The 7,193-nt window shown below is 37.5% G+C and overlaps 1 non-coding gene across 1 annotated transcript; it reads right to left on the minus strand.

The window, feature by feature from the left end:
- Positions 1-6,561: 6,561 nt before the first annotated feature.
- LOC127745031 (small nucleolar RNA R71) lies at positions 6,562-6,665 on the minus strand. Its single transcript, XR_008006220.1, has one exon. It is a non-coding gene; the product is annotated as a small nucleolar RNA R71 (small nucleolar RNA).
- Positions 6,666-7,193: the final 528 nt, after the last annotated feature.

Raw genomic sequence — 7,193 nt, forward strand, 5'->3', positions numbered from 1 at the left:
ATATGATAAGTTGGTTTAATTGAAAATAAAAGAGTAAACTAGGAACTTTAGTAAATTAAAACAATCCACACACCTTGTATATATAGAATTACATGTTAGTTAGTTAACAACATTTCTTCAAGGAGAAACACTAAGATTTTAAGGGGCACCTTAAAATATTTACATTGAGTTGAATGAAAACTCTTAATTTCTACTTGCACGACATACATAACTGATATATGATTTATGAGCTTCAGAAGGCACAGCCCGTGAGTTTTGAGCTTAATTGTATGGTTACATCAAACCATAAATTTCATTCCTGTGTGTTTCGCACTTCTTTTCTATGCTTGCAATCTTTATTTTGTTTTAATCTATATGTCCAATTATAGAATATAGATGCATACCAAGAGATGATTGAGGCCATTATTTGTATTTGTGCCCACTCGTCCCAAATAAACCTACCTTTTATACCATCCTTGTTAGCCCCCTTGAGCTTTTTAATCCTCTTCTATTTTATAACCACATTACAAGACTTAAACAGAAAAACAAAATAAAAATCCCAAGTTGAATCCTTGGTTAGCTTAAGATAGATATTGTGTAAAATTTAAGAATGGAAAATTTTATGGGAACATGGTATGACAGAAATAAAGTAGGGATTTATATTAAATAAGATGTTTCAAAAATTTGGGAAACATGCTCATGTGAAATCAAAACAATTAAATTACCATGTGCATCGAAAAAAATATTTAGTATTTAAATAAGGGGATACAAAAATTACCCCGAATGCAATTACAAAGAATCAATGCACATGGGACAAAAGTCAAAAATAAAATGCATGAGCATGTAACACAAAAGTGGAAAGGTTTGGGTAGCTAGGTAAAGAATTATGAAATTATATAAAATATGTATATGTTAGGTGAGATCTTAGACTAGTCGAGGATTCACTTTGTTAGCTCACTTAGTCTTATATGTACATCCTTACCCTTACCTCAGCCCCATTACAACCTAGGAAAATAACTCATGATCTTTGTATGTTTATATTCAATAATTGTTGATTGATTAGAGGAAAAATAAAGTTTTAGAAAGCATGACTAGAAAAGAAGAGAGTGATTAACCCTAAACACTGAGTGACTAGAGAGAAAACACACAATCCAATGAGGGTTCAATAGCTCATTCTCATATGTCCATGTTTAATTATTAATTGGCTTGCAAGTTGTGAACTATCTTAACTCAACTCAATTGTAACTGTGCTTTAATATGATTTGGCCCTAATTGTACATATATGATTCCTTGAAGATATGAATTAATTTAACTACATGTAAGCCTTATATATAGGTGAATAATAACTAGAATTTCATGACTCATTTAGGTAGCTGCATTTAGAATAGATTGCCTTACATAAGATTCCACCATTTTACCTTTACTCTTTTCTCTTGGATTTAGCATGAGGACATGCTATTGTTTAAGTGTGGGGAGGTTGATAAATCCCTATTTTATGACTCATCTTGTGCTTAAATTGAGTGTTTCTATTAGATCTTCACCCACTTATTCATGTAAATTGCATGGTTTTACTATTCCTTCCTAGTTTTATGATATATGAGAAAACATGCTTCCTATGCTTTAAAAATATTAAATTTAATTATCCTTTATTACCATTCAATGCCGTGATTTGTGTGTTGAGTACTTTCAATGCCGTGGACGACGCGGACGCGTGCTTAGTGCAAAGAGCATCGACGCGAGCGCATGGATGACGCAAACGCGTGACTCGCGCAAAACACAACTGACGCAGACGCATGACTGGCGTGACCGCGTGGAAGAGCAAAACTCCAGACGACGCGACCGTGTGACCCACGCGGACGCGTTACCTGCACGATCTGCAGAAATTACAGAATGCGCTGAAGATGATTTTGGGCCGCATTTTGATCCAAATCCAAGCCCAAAGAACATAGATTAAAGGCTATAAATTGGGGAATCCATTCATTAATCAGGACATCATCAGAACATACATACATACATAGTTTTAGGATTTAGATGTAGTTTTTAGAGAGAGAGATTCTCTCCTCTCTCTTAGGATTAGGATTAGGATTTCATCTTCTTCAATCACAGGTTCAATAATTTATGTCTCCCTTCTATTTTTATTTACTCTGATGCTTTTATGCGTATTTGATTGATGTTGCCCAATTGGCTTATGAACCATTCATGTTAGGATTTTCTTAGTTAATATAATTTGAGGTATTTCAGAATCATGATTGTTCTGCTTTATTTATGATTTATTTTCCCTTTTGGCTTTGGTTAATTAATTGGTAATACTTGAGTTATCAAACTCAGCAGTGGTTGAATTTGGCAATTGCTAATTAATTTGGATCGCTCTAAAAGTTGACTGAAACTCGAAGATCAATTTAATTAGTCTACTTGACTTTCCTTTTTTTAATAAGGGATAACTAAGTGGGATTAAGACCCAATTCTCATCACATCTGATAAGGATAACTAGGATAGAAATTCCAGTTTTCATACCTTGCCAAGAGATTTATAGTTATTGAATTATTAATTCATGCAATCTATTTTTCGCGCTCAAACCTTTTCAAACCCAAAAATACTATTTTCCATAACCAATAATAAATCATACTTCCCTGCAATTTCTTGAGAAAATGACCAGAGATTTGAATATTTCGGTTTATAAATTTTATTGGGTTTGTTACTTGTGACAACCAAAATGTTTGTAAGAAGGAATTCTTGTCGGTCTAGAAGCTATACTTACAACGGAAATTAATCTGTGAAAATTCTAGATCGCGCGAGAGCTCCGTTCTTCAGGCATGGCATAACTGTGAGGCAGATTACCAGCTCTCTGGCAACTGTCACAATTACGTACAAACTCTCGGGAATCTCTATAGAGAGTAGGCCAGTAGAAGCCACATTGGAGAACCCTTGTGGCTATTCGCTCACCTCCAAAATGTCCTCCGTATTGTGATCCATGGCAGTGCCATAAGATCTTCTGCGCCTCTTCTCTAGGTATACATCTATGGATTATTCCGTCTGCACACCTCTTAAAGAGATATGGTTCATCCCACAAGTAGTACCTTGCATCAGAAACTAATTTTTTTGTTTGCTGTCTGTTGTACTCTTTGGGTATGAATCTTACAGCTTTATAGTTTGCAATGTCTGAAAACCATGATACTTCCTGAATGGCAAACAATTGCTCATCCGAAAATGTTTCAGAGATCTCAGTAGGAGGGAGGGATGCTCCTGCTATTGGTTTTATCCGGGACATGTGGTCAGCTACTTGGTTCTCTGTCCCTTTTCTGTCTCTTATTTCTATATCAAACTCTTGCAGAAGCAACACCCATATTATGAGCCTGGGTTTTGAATCCTACTTTTGTGAGGAGATTTTTTTAGAGCAGCATGGTCAGTGTACATAATCACTTTTGATCCTACTAAATAAGATATGAACTTGTCAATGGCATAAACCACTGCAAGTAATTGATGCCAGGGCATCTTGGCCAGTTTCACTGACCTTTTCTTTACTATTTTAGGGTAGTTTCATGCATTTTCTTAGTAAATAAGCAAGTCTTGGATAAAAATACACTTACATCTTGATTGAAGCAAACATTGTGAACTTTACATGATTTCATGAGAATCATGCAGGAATTTAATGATAAAATGGATAATGCATGATCTCATGACTTAGAACAGTGCTTTGATGCACTTTATTTGCTTGATTTCAGGACAAAAGAAGCAAGGAAGAGCTACGTTAGTAGCCACGTTAATCTAATTAATGTGACCACTAACGTGGAATGGGAATAAGCTTGCATCGTTAATGGAAAAAAGTGATTGCCAATAACGCCTTCGAAGCCATCATAGCCCACGTTAGTTGCCACGTTAATTACATTAACGTGGTAGCTAATGTGGAGGAAAAGAGGAGCTCCAACGTTAGTGGTAAAAGTGAATACCACTAACATTCCAAAAGGGCACACCTAGCCACGTTAAGAGTCACGTTAATCCAATTAACGTGAACTCTAACGTGGGAGGAGAAAGCAATCGCCAACGTTAGTGACACTCACTTTGTCACTAACGTTGGGCTAAGCCAATAGTGCCCACGTTAGTGGTCATGTTAAGACCACTAACGTGAAGGGTAATATGGAGCAAGGAATGATAGGCCAACGTTAGTGACACTCACTTTTGTCACTAACATTGGAGATGGCAATCACCACCACGTTAGTAGTCACGTTAATGCAATTAACGTAAGACACTAACGTGGGAAAAATGGGCGTTTGAAGCGTTAGTGACAAAGGTAAGTGTCACTAACGCTCTCAAAGCTTGGGCATGCCCACGTTAAGGGCCACGTTTGTTACACTAACGTGGATCACTAACATGGGGAAAAGAAGCAAAGGGCAACGTTATTGGTAAAGGTGAATGCCAATAACGTTTGCGAAGGACTGAGAGGCAACGTTATTGGTAAAGGTGAATGCCAATAACGTTTGTGAAGGACTAAGAGGCAACGCTAGTGGTCACGTTAGTGCCACTAACCTTAAAGTTAACGTGGATCAATTTGGTTTGGAGCGTTAGTGAAAAAGGTTATCATCACTAACGTTCTCGAACCCACATTTTCACTTAACGTTACACCACTAACGTCCTAACTAACGTCCACCCATGCCTGACTCACACTTTTTTTGCAAGCAAATATGAGCCCACTGAAGATTGTAACTGCTTCAACTCAAGATCAAAGGTCCATATCCAAGACTTGAGGAGCTTACTAGAAGATCAAGAAGAGTAGTATATATTGGAGTAGTTTTGAACTAGAAAGGAGCTGGGCATTTTGGAGAACTACACTCTGTATATTTACTTTTCCTGCAATTTCTAGTTTACTTTAGACTGTACTCTTCTCTATCATCTTCCATTTTCAGAGCTATAAACAACTAAACCCCTTTTCATTGGGTTAGAGAGCTCTGTTGTAATTTGATGGATCAATTATAGTTTTCATTCTTCTTCTTCTTTCTTTTCTCTTGATTTACTAGAAAGATTTCGATCTTAAATCAATTGGTTAGTTGTCTTAGAAAAGAAACTCTCCATAATTGGATCTCCTCTAAGCCTTGGAAAAGGGATAAGGAGATCATGCTAGAAATGCTTTCTCATGTTAGACCAAATTAGGGTTTGGATGGATATAGTGACATATAATCCTCCCAAGACTTTGATTTGGAAATACATGTGGTAAAATCAGTGACCATACTTTATCTTTTCCCATGAGCAATTAAATCAAGGAATTGGGCAATTGTTCAAGCTTAGAGAGATTGGTTTGCCAAGGAATCGGGATCCAATCACCTAAGATTGCCAAGGAGATCAATGAATACATTGATTGAAGAAGAGATGAGAATGAACTTGATCCAGAGAATGCAACATCTCCTAAGCCCAATGAATCCCCCATTTCTGATCTTACCCATTCTCTTTACTTTCTGCCATTTATTTTTATGTTCATCTCCCCAAATCCCCATTTAAGATTCTACAATTTACTTTCCTGCCATTTTATCTTCTGCAGTTCTCCACTCAATTTTTGCTTAGCTCAACTAGAATATTCCTCCAATTGAAGTTGCTCGACCAATCAATCTCTGTGGGATTCACCCTCACTCTATTGTGAGTTTTTACTTGACGACAATTCGGTATACTTGCCGAAGGGAAATTTGTTGAGAGACAAGTTTTCATGCATCAAGTTTATGGCACCGTTGCCGGGGATTGATTTTGTATCGACAATGATTAAGTTGGAAGATCACTAGATTGAGCATTTTTCTTTTGCTTATTTATTTTATCTAGTCATTTACCTTCAGTTTCAGTTATTTTCTTCCTTTCTCCCCTCTCCCCTCTTTGTTTTCTTTTTTTGTTGTTATTTATAATTTTGTTCACTAATCCACTAACTGTTTGATAATTTACACCACTCACACTAATAGCCACTCTAACAAGAATAATCTCTTCATTTTCTTTCTTGCTGTGTGCTTTGTTAGTTGTATAACAGGGAGAAGAAACGGAGCTTCAACTTCCTTTAATTATAAACCTGAGAGGACCTTCCTTAGAAAAAAGAGGGAAGCAAGAGGCAAAAGAGTTGTTGGTGCTAAGGAAGAGGAGGAGTACTTTGAAACAAACATGGAAGAGAACCTAGAAAACAACCATAAGGAGAAGCTCACAACCATGCCAGAGAAGGCCCTATGAATTATGTTGGGCCAGAAAGAAGGCTTCTAGGCTCATACATCAATCCAAACCCAGAAAATTGTGGAAGTAGCATCCAAAAGCCAACCATACATGCCAATAACTTTGAATTAAAACCCCAGCTCATCATCCTTGTTCAGAACAACTGTTCATTCGGAGAAAGCACCCAAGAAGACCCCAATCAACATCTAACCACCTTCCTAAGAATATGTGACACTGTGAAGTCTAATGGTGTTCATTCCGATGCCTATAGATTGCTTTTGTTCCCCTTTTTCACTCAGGGATAAAGCATTTAAATGGTTGGAATCCTTCCTGAAGGAGAGTTTAACAAATTGGGAAGATGTAATGAACAAATTCTTGGCGAGATTCTACCCTCCTCAAAGAATCAACAGGTTGAGAGCTGAAGTACAAACCTTCAAGCAAAAAGATGGTGAAACTCTCTATGAGGCATGGGAGAGGTTTAAGGACTTAACAAGAAGGTGCCCACCAAACATGTTCAACGAATGGGTTCAACTGCACATTTTCTATGAAGGTCTTTCTTACGAATCAAAGAAGGCCGTAGACCATTCATCAGGGAGGTCTCTAAACAAGAAGAAAACCATTGAAGAAGCCATAGATGTCATTGAGACTGTAGCTAAGAATGACTACTTCTATGCTTCTGAAAGGAGCAACACTCGAGGAGTGATAGAGCTGAACCATATGGATGCACTGCTGGCTCAAAATAAGATGATCACCAAGCAGTTAGCCGATCTTACCAAGAAGATGGAAGAGAACCAAGTTGCATACAGGAGAAGAAGGCAACTGGGAACAAGCCAACTATGTTGGGAACTTACCCAGGCAGACCCATGATCCATACTCCAAAACTTATAATTCTGGTTGGAGGAACCACCCTAATTTTGGGTGGGGAAATCAACAAGACCAAGGCCAAGACCAGAGACGCCACAACCATAATCTCAACAACAATGCAACCTACCAACACTCAACACAGAGACCATACCAACACCCACCTAACCACCCTTCTC

This window comes from Arachis duranensis, chromosome 2 (assembly GCF_000817695.3).
Source record: "Arachis duranensis cultivar V14167 chromosome 2, aradu.V14167.gnm2.J7QH, whole genome shotgun sequence".
NCBI lineage: Eukaryota > Viridiplantae > Streptophyta > Magnoliopsida > Fabales > Fabaceae > Arachis > Arachis duranensis.